We start from the raw sequence: 14,218 nt of genomic DNA, 5'->3' as shown, positions 1-14,218 counted from the left end.
CAAAAGTAATTTAAATAAAATCTCAAAATGTTAAAACCGATTATTTCAAGCTATTGCTTCATGAGAAACTTGAAAAGAATCATCTTATGATTTTATCAAAAATCATAATAATCAATGTCAGACAAAATAATCATATAACATTTATTTCTAGTCATACACTTTTCATAATCTTTCATATTTCGTTTTCATAACCCAAAGTATATTTAAGAGAATTCAAGGTAAGTGAGTCAGACGAGTGTGCACAATGAACACTTAAGTGCTATCATCAAAATCAAACTATGCACTCCAAGTGCTATCATAACATCTGCACCCACTGTGCTATACATAATACACATTGATGTACCATATCAGAATCATATTCACTCCACCTCATGGCATGTCAATTGTACCTACGACTCTCAATGCAACATACAATGAGCTTTTAATTCTTATCATAACCATTTGATAAACAACATGTCAAGATCAGAACTATTTTTAAATCATCGTCGTAAAATATAAACTTGGGTAGTTCATACCCTAAATCATTTATAAACTTTATGGAAATATTATGGAAATAATTCATAATTAAAACACAAATCATACTTTTAAATAAAATAATATGAGGTTGACTTATCACAAGTCGTCCTCTATCAGAATAATTAAGTAAATAAAATTGCACTCACCGTTGTCTCAATACCTAACCTTTATACGAAACTCCTATTCACGGGCTTTTTCCTTTCTTTTCGAGTCGTTCGGATAGCTAGATTTTTCTTAGTCTGAAAACATCACATAGTAACACAAAGTAGTTGAACCGTATTTTAGTACCGCACTAATAAAATCCAATCTTACTAATATTAAAAATCTATAAAAATAAAATCGACACTTAATCGATATAAAACTAAATCGTACTTCTATCATGTTTTAAAACTTCTCAAAATACTTATTTTCATCACCAACCATTGAACTTTTACCAATTGCACAATCAGACCACCTTAACTTTTCCATTAAATTCATAATAGCCCTTCACCATTATGATTATTTCACAATAGTTACTAAAATTTCCAACACCTTAATAAAATACTCAAATCAATACTCTAGTATTCAAAAACTTGCAATTTCATCCTAAACTTTCTTAGACTTTTCAAATTCAACCACCCATCTTTATAAACTTGAAATATGATCCCAACTCAATATTTAAACTAAAAAATCATCATATAAATAATATTTCCAGCATTGTAATATTTTACCAAATTGATGCTTTCACATTTAATAAACTTGAAGTAAAGTCCCTATAATATCAAGACCTTTCGAATTTCACCCTCAACTTTACCAAATTTCCAATTTGATTCCAATTAACTTTCTAACTTAAAATTCCACCATTTCAAATATTAAAATTTAACATTCAACATTCCAACTATCTCACTTATGCAATAATGTCCAACAATTCTCAAAACTTGTAAATTAACTCTTTTAACATCTCAATGCTCCAAACCGAACCAAATTGATCTCCAATTCATATAAAACACTTCTAATATCAATTCTAGACCATAGGAGAATTTTCAATATTTTTCCCTAATGGTTGAATATACCTAGTCTTCTAGGGCTTAGTTTCCATTTAATTTCAAACATGAATTCAACTTCCTTACATCAAATTCATGCTATTCTAACCATCACAAAACCAAATTAAACCAAAATCAACCAATGTCATAAACCCTACATGAACCCTAATTTTCAATATCATGAAATAAACATGATTACCCTGTAATATTATACCAAATGATAGAGAATTTCATGTAGATTAATTCTCTATTTCACAACTTAGTCAAAAAATCAATAATGTAAGCTTAAAAATCAAAAATAAAATTTTTACCTCTTGGCTATGGTGTATTCGACCCAACCTTGAAGATGGTTGAATATGTGTTAATTTTCTCGATTATTATAGTATTATAATCCTTAAAACATGACTTATTCATAATATAATTGAATTTAAAACTCAATTAGTGAGAAATCCCAAAATTACCATTAAGGAAACTTGATAATTACCAAATGTCATTGTATTATCTACCATTAAAATATTCCATAGCCAAAGATGAATCAACTTGACTTTGACTTTCTACTTTGGCCGTGCAATTTTCAAAAATTTCAATTTAGTTACTAAAATTCCACTGTTCGATCAATTCTGAAAAATTACACTGATATGTACTAAATTTCTCTGATATAAAATATGAAAATAATATTTCCAACCCTAATATATCGTCCTTGAAATTTTCATCAAATTTCAACTTTATAGCTTTTAACATAAATCTCATACAAAAAATATGATTCCCACGAAAATTCATGTTTTAGGCCAAACTATCTAAAATATCTAACTTTTTAAAATTACAATTTTAATTCCTAAACTTTTACAAAATTTATACTTAATCCACCAAACTTACATTTTAGTCACTAGCTAAATTTTGGGGTATTAAATTTTATTGTTTGCAAAAATTTTCATTTAATGTACGTGAACGTGTTCGTTTATATTTTATGAATATGTTCATGAACATGTCCGTCTAGCATTCATTTAATGTTTGCGAAAGTGTTCGTTTATATGTTCACTAACGTGTTCATGAACATGTTCTTTTAGTGTTCATTTAGCGTTGATTTAGTGTTTGTTTATCGTTCGTTTATATATTCAAATTTTCGTTTCATTTGCAAGCTAAAGAAAAATGATAAAACTATGTCACTAGTGCTTAAACTCCTTACAATTCATAGTTTAAAATGCAACTTTTATCATGTGTTCAATTTAATTCTTATCTTCACCAATATTTAAAATGTAAAAAAAGGAAAAAAGAGAATCGGGCAAACGAGCTTGTTCATGAACATAAATGAACGAGTTCATAAAACGAGCTTATAAACAAGTTCACAAAGGAGCTTGTTCGTGAACATAAACGAATTGATCACACCTCTATTCGACTTCATTCGTTTATTAAATGAACATATTTTCTTGTTCATGTTCATTTATTTAACTTAACAAAGGGGCATAAACAAACATTATACGAGCGGTTCACGAACAACTAACCGAACGCTCTGTTCATTTACACCCCTAATTAGTTTCATATGTCACAATCTGAATGGTTGTGAGAATGGAACACCAATTTTTAGTACTACTTTGAGGGGGAAAAGAATCATATACCGATTTGAAAAAGGGATAAAAACTTCAGGTATCATCTTGTATATAAGTCAACAATATTTGTTAGGAATTAAACTTTGTTTTTGATGTTTTATTCAAATAAAATTATGGGTAAACTACGCATTCAGTACCTAAGTTATCAGTTTTGGTCCGTTTTAGTATTTAAACTTTCAATTTTTTCAAAATCATACTTAGTGTTTAATTTTCATTTCATTTTAGTACCCGACGTTAAAAACTTAATGTGTTTAGTACCTAAACTATCAGTTTTGGTACATTTTAGTACCTAAACTTTCAAATTTTTCAAAACTTAACGTTGAAACTTGAACGGGGTGCTAAAATGAAACAAAAATTAAAGTTTTTAACGGAGGGGTACTAAAATGAAACAAAAATTAAAGTTTTTAACGGAGGGGTACTAAAATGAAACAAAAATCAAACTTTTAGGTATGATTTTGAAACTGAATTGAAAGTTTAGATACTAAAATCGACTAAAACTAATAGTTTAGGCAATAAATCCGTAGTTTATCCTAAAATTATATATAGGCCCTTTTTTCTAATTTTCTTTAAAAACCTATTGTCTCGTCTTTTTCTCTTCTGACCCAAACCCTAAGGTAAATTTTTTAAACCTATTCAATCGTCTTCTACTCTTCTCTTCTGACCCAAGCTCAACTTGAATATTGATTTCTAGTATGGGTCATAAGATTTTGAGTTATATTCAATATGCATCTACATTGATCTACTATATTTGATTTTTTGTTTTCGGTCCTACTGCTATTTGATACCGTTATTGAACGTATGTTTATATGTAATTCTTATGATGAATTAAGAAGATATTGAGGGCTTGTTTGTTATGATGGGTGCATGTCAAGATTAAGAAGATATTGAGGGTATTTCATTAGTCATTTAAATCGTAATTACCTTTGGAAATAGTAGTGAATCTTCTGTTGATAAATGAGTTGGAAAAAGAGCTCAAGGTATTAGGTGAAGACCATTGGGGATCTTTGATTTCTGCCTCTGTTTGTGCATTGCTCCGCTATATTTTATTTTCTTTTTTTTGACGATGTTGTTTGTTACTTTGTCTCCCTTTGTTTATTTTGCTTTTTTGAGAATATATATATTATTTTGAAAAGCTATAGGTATAGTTATTTTTGGTTTAGGGATTAGGCCTTTGGGTTTAGGAGAATTTAAAAAATCATTTTAAAGTTACATATTTCCCTTTTCCTTTTTCTCCACCAGTTGTTTGGCGTTTAATTTGGATTCAATTGAAGAGGGGATATGGGTAAAGTAAAAGGGAAGCATAGGTTAGATATATACAATAAGTTAGCCAAAGAACACGACTACCGTTCAAGAGCATCATGGAAGTTAGTACAACTGGATGACAATTTCGGATTTTTAAAATCAGCGCATGCTGTCCTCGACCTTTGTGCTGCCCCCGGTGGTTGGATGTAAGTGGTTGTGCAGCATACACCCATCGGCAGCCTTGTACTCGGTCTTGATCTTGTTCTCATTGCTCCTATACGAGGTGCCATCGCTCTCAAACAAGACATAACCAAATACGATTGCAAGTCCAAGGTTAAACGAGTCATGGAAGAGCACAGGGTTATGGCTTTTGATGTCGTTTTGCATGATGGATCCCCTAATGTTGGTGGTGCTTGGGCTCAAGAAAAAATGAGCCAAAATACTTTGGTTATTGATTCTGTTAAGCTGGCTACCAGTTTTTGGCCCATAAAGGCACATTTGTCACCAAGGTTTTTAGGTCCCAAGATTACAGTTTCGTTCTATATCGTCTCAAGCAGGTGATAAACAAAACCATTGGATATATCTCTCTGTGAAGTTTTGTTTTTTCCTTTGACATGGTGTTTGGTTTGGTTTGCAGCTGTTTGAGAATGTTAAAGTTTGGAAACCACATGCTAGTCGCTCAGAATCAGCTGATACTTATGTTTTTGGCTAAGGTATAAAGCCCCGACAAAGATTGATCCACGTCTTCTTGATTTCAAACATCTGTTTCAGGGATCGATAGAACCACTAAAGAAGGTTTTTTAATTTAATTTTAGGTTTAAAAATCTCTTAACTGACTACTTTTGTTCTCTTATTGATTGTATCTCTTCTCATTATTGTTCTTTCTGCCACACACTTGATGTAGGTGATTGATGTACTTAGGGTAACAAAACAGAAGAGACACCATGATGGGTAAGCTTTCCCTTTATCATACAGTAATGTTACTGCTTTGTTGATAATGATTAACATTTTTATTGAATTGATCCCTTTGCTATCTGGTTTTAATGTTTATGTTATGCTTTGTTTCTAAGTACATGCCAATTTCAGTTATAAAGACGGGGAGACAATCTCAAAGAAGATGTCTACTGCTGCTGATTTCTTTTGGTCTGATTCTCCTCTCGAAATCCTAGGTTCAGTTACTACCATAACCTTTGGGGATCCAGCTTCATTGCCTATTAAGGATCACAGTTCTTCCACATAATAGGTGATTATCTTTTACAGTATTGCTAACATTACCTTCGTTAATACTTGTCATTATTTACTTTGTTACTGTATTAACAGTTCAAAGCTCTTTGTGATGATTTGCAAGTTCTACGAAATCAGGATTTCAAGCATATTTTGAAGTAAGAAACATAATACTTTTCAGATTTTCCCTTTTGAGTTTTCTAGTCTAAACAATTTGTGGTAATATGAAAATATGTGAAAGTTAAGCTATAATCAGTGCACTAGTTCCTTGATCTTTTGAGAGGAGCTTGATTTGAATTCCTATTGTTCATCAGATGAAAATATGTTATATTTATGTGCGTGAATATGATGTGTATTGATTACCTTGATTTAGGTGGCGGATGCAATTGAGAAAAGCTCTGTCTCCTTCAGAAAAGGCTACTCCTCCGACTCCTACCACTGCTAAAGATGATGATAAAGGGGATGGGGAGAATGAAGATGATAAATTACTCAATGAGATGGAGGAGCTCACATTTTCCATGGAGCGTAAGAAGAAAAGAGAAAAGAAGCTTCTTGCAAAAAGACAAGCAAAGTTTTATTCCCTTATTAAGAAAAATCTGATCCCTATGTTTATGTCTTAGTGCATGTTACCATGCAACAAATCATGAATGGAACGAATTTTGTGATTGTACCAATGATTATGTGTCTACAATATAGTGATTAAATGATGCCTGGTAATCTTTTTGAAAGAATTACGCTTCCATCTTTTCGGGGTGATAGATATTTATGGTGTTCCACTTTGTTGTAGGATGTTTCGATGCGCACTCGTTTATTTGCTGATTTGGTACACGGAAGGCAACAGTAATGCAAATATATGCCCTGGAAGATGGCTACGTTGATCATGAGTTCTCTCTTTCTTCCATTAATGTTTGTTTTACCAAGGCTACGAACTGGATAACTCCAATAATGTTTGTAACTAGTAAAAATACAATTTATTACTGCAAGTATAAAAGACAAAAACTGACACTCATCACAAGGCTGCAGTTATGTCATTTGAACCAGGGGCATAGTTGATGTTTAACCTTATTGATTATTAATATACTGTTTCTGAACTGAGACAAGTTTTATTCTTAAAATTGTTTCGGTTTACTTACACTTTGTTAATGGAAACAATGCTCTGGCATGCGTTACTGTGCAATACTAAACTGTTGCTTACAGTTGTGGTTCTTTGATATTTCCTGAGAAGTTACTTAAGTTGTCTTTTAAGCTTTATACTTTGGTAGAAACATTCATCGATGTCAGTCAATTACCATCTTTAGGGTAAGAAAGATCTTGCGGCAGTTGATTTCACCGAGTATGATGGTGGGAACGTTGATCTGAGGGGTAGAGAAGATGAACAAAACCGAGAAGAAAGCACCGAGGATGAGTCATCCAGTGATATCGATTCTGATGAAGAACGCAGAAGGTTAGTATATGCTTCTCATGATTGATATATATATAATTTCTAACATTTTCTTTTTGTTAACCTTGTAATTTTAATGCTAGATATGATGAAAAAATAGAAGAGATCCTCGATCACGCGTATGAAGAGTATGTGTCAAAAAAGGATAGAAGTACGATACGGCCCGCCTTACTCTCGTATAGTTTCATGATGTATTGGCTCCCATTCAAAAAATAACAATAATAATATATGGCTATTAAAAATTACAAAAAGATCATCCGACTATTCATTATGTTACAAATTCGTTCTTTTTTTAAAAAAAATTGACGATAGTCTAAGATGGATGTTAATATATTGTCCGAGATATGATGAAATTTGATCCTAGAATCTCAAACCACTATCATATCTCAAAGAACAAATTAAAATCAAGTTCAAATTGTCGTAAATCTTCTAATGAAAAAGGATGGTTTTGGAATATTATGAATAGTCATGTAACACCCTAATCCAGTCCGACCGAAGAATGACGAATTACGATGCCACATGGGACCACCAAAGTGGCTAACCCTAAAATTTTATTTTAAAACAGTTGTAAACCATGTTAAAAATGTCATCCATAGAAATATAAAATAAAAAGTAATCAATTTGAGTTTACAATACAACAGAGCTCCTAAATCATCCAAATAATACACTTATAAAATAAAAAGTAATAAATTTGAGTTTACAGTACAAGGGAACTCATAAATCATCCAAGTAATACACTGAGTTTAAATCAAATTAGAGTCATAATTGAGTATAAAAAGGGTATGCAATAGTACATGCCTTATAATACAAATCAAGATGTACTTTTAGTATTTTTGCTGAGCTAGAATATCTTTTGATGATAACGCTCCAGGACGGTCTCCTAAGAACCTGCCCATAGAAACACATTCTGAACGTTGAGCTTAGGAACTCAGTGCCACACTAATAAATGTACTATACTAATCCATTCACTAGATGAGGATTCTAGTGGCAGATATGAAGACATAGGATGCTAATATGACATATTAGGGTAGGTATCACGGTGTGGCTGAGGGTTCTGCATCTCGGAGTACACACCCCTATAGCCTTCCTAAAATAACCTCGGGTATTTGTGGTGAGATCCGAAACTACATAGAAAACATACACCCGGTCAACTTATTATGTCGAGTCTTGGAGTACCTATGCCTAGTTGGCATCTAAAGCACATTTACACTGACTGAGATATATCTGAACTGAACGATCGTCGTCTACTAAAGTGAATCGTGTGTCCTGACTATTTCCCGAGCATCAAACAAGGCTAGTTTTATTTCATCCTAGTTGTTATTGTTTCTAACTATTCTAACTTGTAGTTTTATTTCATGACATTTTGGCATTATTGGGTCCCTTAATTATATCCCTTAAAACCCTTGGGTATTGTTCATAGGTACCAATACTAAGCCCCTCGGTATTGGTACTAACCTCTAGGTATCAATACTAACCCCTGGATATCGATACTACTGACTTATTGAAGGTTGATAGAAAAAGGGCTAGTATCGATACTCCTGATATATGGTATCGATACTTTCCTGAGTATCGATATCAAATTTGACTTCAATGTTCTAAAAAAATACCTAAGAATCGATATCCATATTGGAGAGTATCGATACTCTACCCTCGGTATTGATACTTCCATGAGTACCGATACCAAACATGGCTACTGGAATCTACTAAGTGAACTTGGTATAGATACCAACCTGTGAGTATCGATATCTTACCTACAGTATCGATACACATTGTTGTATCGATACTTCTATCCTAAAATCCCTTTATTTTTGGATAGTTGAAGAACAATATCTATATTGTTCTTCTAGTACCGATACTCGAGCCAAGAAAATACTTTGTTTTGGGTACAAAAATGCCCCTTTAACACTCACATGAGTTCTACTAAGGTCCCCAAATGTTATTAAAGTGTTATGTATGAGAATAGGGGGTCATATTAATCTATAAACATGTTGAAAACACAAAACACTGAAATTTATTATGAACATGATTCATGACTCATGCAAGCTAACAAAGCAGACCTAGTGTCCTACATGTAGTATAGTTGAGTTAGAAGTGAGTTACCTTGAATTTCTAAGTTGCTGGAAAACCCAAGGTTCAACCAAGCACTAGCTCTTCCTTTCACTTAGCTTTGGAGCTTTCTCCAACTTCTCTTACTAGACAAGAACCAATCACAATTGTTAATAACATTGGTGGGGAGTTTACAAAAGAGATTATAATGTTTCTTGAGGCTTGAATCTCTCAAAAAACGAGTTGGTTGTACTTTGGTTTTAAACCCCCACTAAACCCATATTTTGTATACTATGGTGAAATAAAGAGATTAAGGGCTTGAATTGAATCCTTGAAGGTGGAGGTTATGATTCTTACATTTAAAATGCCAAAATAGGATTGAAAGGCCACTAAGTTATCACCTTTGAAAATTACAAGAGGAAGGAAAAATGAGAGAAATATGAAGGATAAAAACAAGGGTGGAGAAAAAGAGACAAAACTCTTCCACATTGACATCATCCAATATGAAGGGAATTCAACTTTTGAGAAAGGTGATGAGAAATTTGTTGTTTTGGTCCCTTAAGTCTTAATCCCATTATAAAGGTGTCCCCATTTATAACAACTTGGGCTCAACCCAAGCCCAAACTTGTACTACATGGGTCAAGTTTTCTTATAAGGCTAATGGGCTTATCTAACACACCCCCGGTTTAACCTGAAACTATTAATCTAGGATTCAAAGCTTTACAACTCCCCTATTAGAAAGAAATTTCATCCTCGAAATTTACCTGGATAGAAGAGGTGAAGGTACTAAAGTTGTATGTCTTCCTCGGTTTTCCAAGTCGCTTCTTCAATGCCATGGTTCCTTTACAACATCTTTACTAAAGGAATCCTCTTGTTCCTTATATATTTTCAACTCTTTCTAAGATTCTGATCTGTTTGTCCTCTTAGGTTATGTATAGGCTCAATTCGACCTATTCTAGTGGTATGACGTGAGATGGATCATAACAATATCTCCTAAGCATGGATACATGGAACACATTGTGAATGGGCTCCAGCTCTGGCGGTATGGCTAACCGATAATTCACTGGTCCAACTCTCTATAGTATCTCATAAAGTCCTATGAAGTACGGAGTTAACTTTCTCTTCCACCCAAAATGAAGCATTTTCTTCTATGGGAAACCTTGAGGTACAATTTTCCCCCACTGCAAACTCTATGTCCTTACAGGTCTTCATATGACTTTTGTCTATCTTATAATTCTTTTAATCGATTATGAATTAATCAAACCTTCTTATCGATTTCTCTGATCAAGTTTGAACTCACTATCTTACCCTTACTGAGCTCTGTCCAACTTAGTGGAGTTTTATACTTGTGTCTATTCAGGGCCTCAAGCAAAACCATTTGAATGCTCGACTGAAAATTGTTATTGTACATAAACTCCAATAATAGCCATTGATCCCTCCAACTACGTTCGAGATATATAATGGTGCATCTAAGCATGTCCTCTAATATATGGATGATACATTATGTTTGATTGTCTATCTGAGGATGGAAAGTGGAACTGAAGTTTAGTTTGGTGCTTAGAGATTCATGAAGGGCTTTTCGAAATTGGGAAGTGGATCAAGGATATATATTGGATATGATGGAAGTTGGTACTCCTTACAACCTCTCTATCTCACGGATGTACAAGTGAACTAACCTCTTTAAGGTATAATCCATCTAAATGGCAGGAAATGAGTTGATTTGATTAAATAGTCTACTATGATCCAAATTGCGTCATGTCTCTGTCTAATAAAGGGTAACACGATCATGAAGTCCATGGTTACCCTATTCCATTTCCACTGAGGAATCTGAATGTCTGAAGCAATCTAAAAGGAACTTGGTGTTCCATTTTAACCTGCTGATACACTAAGCATCTAACGACAAACTCTGACACTACCTTTTTTATGGACGTCCACTAATAGAACTGTCGAAGCTACTAATACATCTTGTTATTGCATAGGTAAACTGAGAGTGGACTGCAATGGCCTTATGAAGAATTCCACTGTGCAACTGAACGTCTGTGGGTATGCATAATTAGCCCTTAAAGTATAACACACCCTCATCACGCAACTCAAAGCCCGAAGCCTCGCTTCGACGAACCTGTTCAACCTGAGCCCTTAACTGATCATCTGAACTTTGTAGCCTCTTTGTCTCGCCTACTAACTCTAACTTAACTCACAACTCAATTAACAACCCACCTTCACTAGTCAAGCTCAATCGTGCTTGGAGAGCTTTCAACTCTATCATCAACTTTCGACTCAAGGCTTCAATCACAACATTTATGGTATTCTATAATACAATCATAGTCCTTAAGCAGCTAGACCCACCTATGTTGCCTTAATTTCAACTATTTCTATGCAAGTAGATACTTAAGACTTTTTTGATCAGTGAAAATTTGACATTTCTCGATAAAAAGGTAGTATCGCCAAATCTTCAAGACAAACACCACTGTTGCTAGCTAATGGTTTTGGGTGGGGTAATTGCACTTATGATGTTTAAGTTGGTTGGATGTATAAGCTATAACCTTACCTTTCTGCATCTAGACGCATCCAAGACCATTCAACAAAGCATCATTAAAAACTATGAAGTCCTTAATCGATTCTAGTTAAGTCAGCACTAGCGCCTGAGTGAATATGGTCTTCAACTGATCAAAGCTCTTTTGTCATTTTTTATCCACATAAAAGGAATTTCCTTTTAAAACAATTTGGTTAATGGGACAACTATCATAAAAAAACCTTAAACAAATCAATCATAGTACCTGGATAAACCTAGGAAACTACGTACCTTAGAAAAATTCTTAGGTGGCTCATACTCCACAATTACCTGAATCTTCTGTGGGTCGACTCTAATGTTGTATGCTGACACAACATGACCCATGAATGAAACCTCTAGAAACCAAAACTCACACTTTCCAAACTTAGCATACAATTAACAGTCTCAGAGCATCTGCAAGACGATGCGAAGATGCTGATCATGTCCCTCCTCTAATCGATAATACATAATGATGTATTCCATGAAGACCACTATGAATTGATCTAGATATGGGTGAAAGACTCAATTCATCAGGTCCATGAATACCATAGCAATGTTGGTAAGTCCAAATGACATTACCAAGAACTCATAATAATCATACATCATCTTAAGGGTTGTTTTCACGACATCAGTATCTTTCATCTTCAACTAATAGTAACCTGACCGTAAATCAATATTGGGAAACACACATGTTCCTTCAGCTGGTCGAAGATATATTCTATCCTATGAAGTGGGTAATGGTTCATGATGGTTAACTTGTTCAACTGCCTATAGTTGATGCACAACCTTATCGATCAATCATTCTTCTTAACAAACAAGACATACACTCCCCACAAAAAGATGCTCGGTCGTATGAAGCCTTTCTCTAATAACTATTGAATTTGAGTCTTTAACTACTTCAGCTCCATTGGTGCCATAAAATGGGAGCAATAGACACTAGAGCCAAACCTAAAATTACCTCGATGCTAAATTCTAGTTCACAGTTTGGTGGTAAACTCGATAATTCTTCTAGGAACACATTGGGGAAATCTAGCACTGGTCGAATATCCTCGAGTGTTGGATTTAAAATTCGAGTGTCGACCATATGAGCCATTATTATCTTTTTACCATCATCTTTCGTGCGTTTAAGTTGTTTGGATTTTTATTTCAAACTGGCATCGTGCTTAGTTAACCAATCCATACCTAAAATTATGTCAAACTCTTGGAATAGTAACTCCTCAAGCCCGTTAGGAAGGTCTGACCTTGAATTTCTAGGCATCTCCGGTGAATCTTATCTACTAGAACATCTAGATTTAGAGGGCTCGATACTCAAACTTTTACCTCTAAGTATTTGGTTGGGATTTCTATCTCTTGAATTAGGTTGGAGAAGATATAGGAGTAAGTGGAACTGAGATCTATCAATGTAGTAACTATAATGGAAAACACTTACCTAATATCATGTTTGTTGCATCACACTATTCAAAGGCTCTCGTTGTATACTATTTGGAGGTTACCTTCAGATATGCATTGGCCACTGATCTGGCTATCCATCTACTCTACTATCCAGATGTAGTACTACTACCCATCACTGGTCTTCGGCCCCTCTACACAGACGAAGCCAACCTCTGAGTCACTACTAGAGTTACTTTTTGAGTCCTTGGGTAGTCTATGATGAAGTGATCAAAGTAGCCATAACTGAAGCAACCCCTCGATCATTGTTGGTATATCCATTGGTGCCTCCTTCCGTAATGAGCACATATATGATGAGTAAAGACTCTCACTAAATCAACGATGCTTGCTCTAGAGACTAGCGTCAGGGGTCTCCTCATAGAGTCAAACCTACCTCCGTGGTTTGAAATCTGACCATCTTTTATCGACTTTATTATTGGGGGATACTATCTCTAACCCTCTTAGATAGAGTCTACGATATCATTGTGATAACTCCGTAAAAAGACTCAATTTCCAGTATTTTCACTTAAGTTATTGCTCGTCTAAACGAAGTATGCATAGCATTTTAGTTGCATTTAATTTCATATAGGTTATATTAGCTTGTGGTGAACAAGTTTTGCTTAGGCAAAATTTATTTGGTCTGACTGATGCTGCTGAGGAGAAAGGGTTGTTTGGATTGTGTTTGTGTAGGAAACTTATAGAGGAAGAACATTTTAGTCGTGACAACGTAAACTTGCAAAGGCCAACAGAACAGATGAGAACGTGAGGAGCATATTTATCTCACCGAGGCAAGGTTTATTTGAAGAAGTATGAAGCAGGTGTGACGAAACCGCCTATGTCACACGCCAGCTGGATGACCTACTTCAAGTGCATGCAAGCCTTAATTATTCTGACAGCTGCCTTTCCTTTTAAGTGTGGGTATTCAATAACAGTTATTTAAGGAAACTCCAAAAGCATGCAAAGCCCTAGGAGATTTTCCTTATAAATAACCAGTCGTAGCCGCCAAAGAAATGAGGCAAGGAAGAAGAGATAAGAGCTTTATCCAAGGCGTGAGTGAGCAACTGCAAATGCTTCTTCACCGTCTACCCACTGACCTTCCTTGGTGTCCTCTATAGCCAGACTTTAGCAGAGTGGTGATCAG

General features: G+C 34.4%; 1 pseudogene; it reads left to right on the top strand.

Moving 5' to 3' along the window:
- Positions 1-4,423: 4,423 nt before the first annotated feature.
- LOC120124742 lies at positions 4,424-13,257 on the top strand (annotated as a pseudogene).
- The last annotated feature ends 961 nt before the right edge of the window (positions 13,258-14,218 follow it).

Source organism: Hibiscus syriacus, unplaced genomic scaffold (assembly GCF_006381635.1).
Source record: "Hibiscus syriacus cultivar Baekdansim isolate YM2019G1 unplaced genomic scaffold, ASM638163v2 tig00110429_pilon, whole genome shotgun sequence".
Lineage (NCBI taxonomy): Eukaryota > Viridiplantae > Streptophyta > Magnoliopsida > Malvales > Malvaceae > Hibiscus > Hibiscus syriacus.
This window is presented reverse-complemented; position numbering and strand designations above follow the sequence as displayed.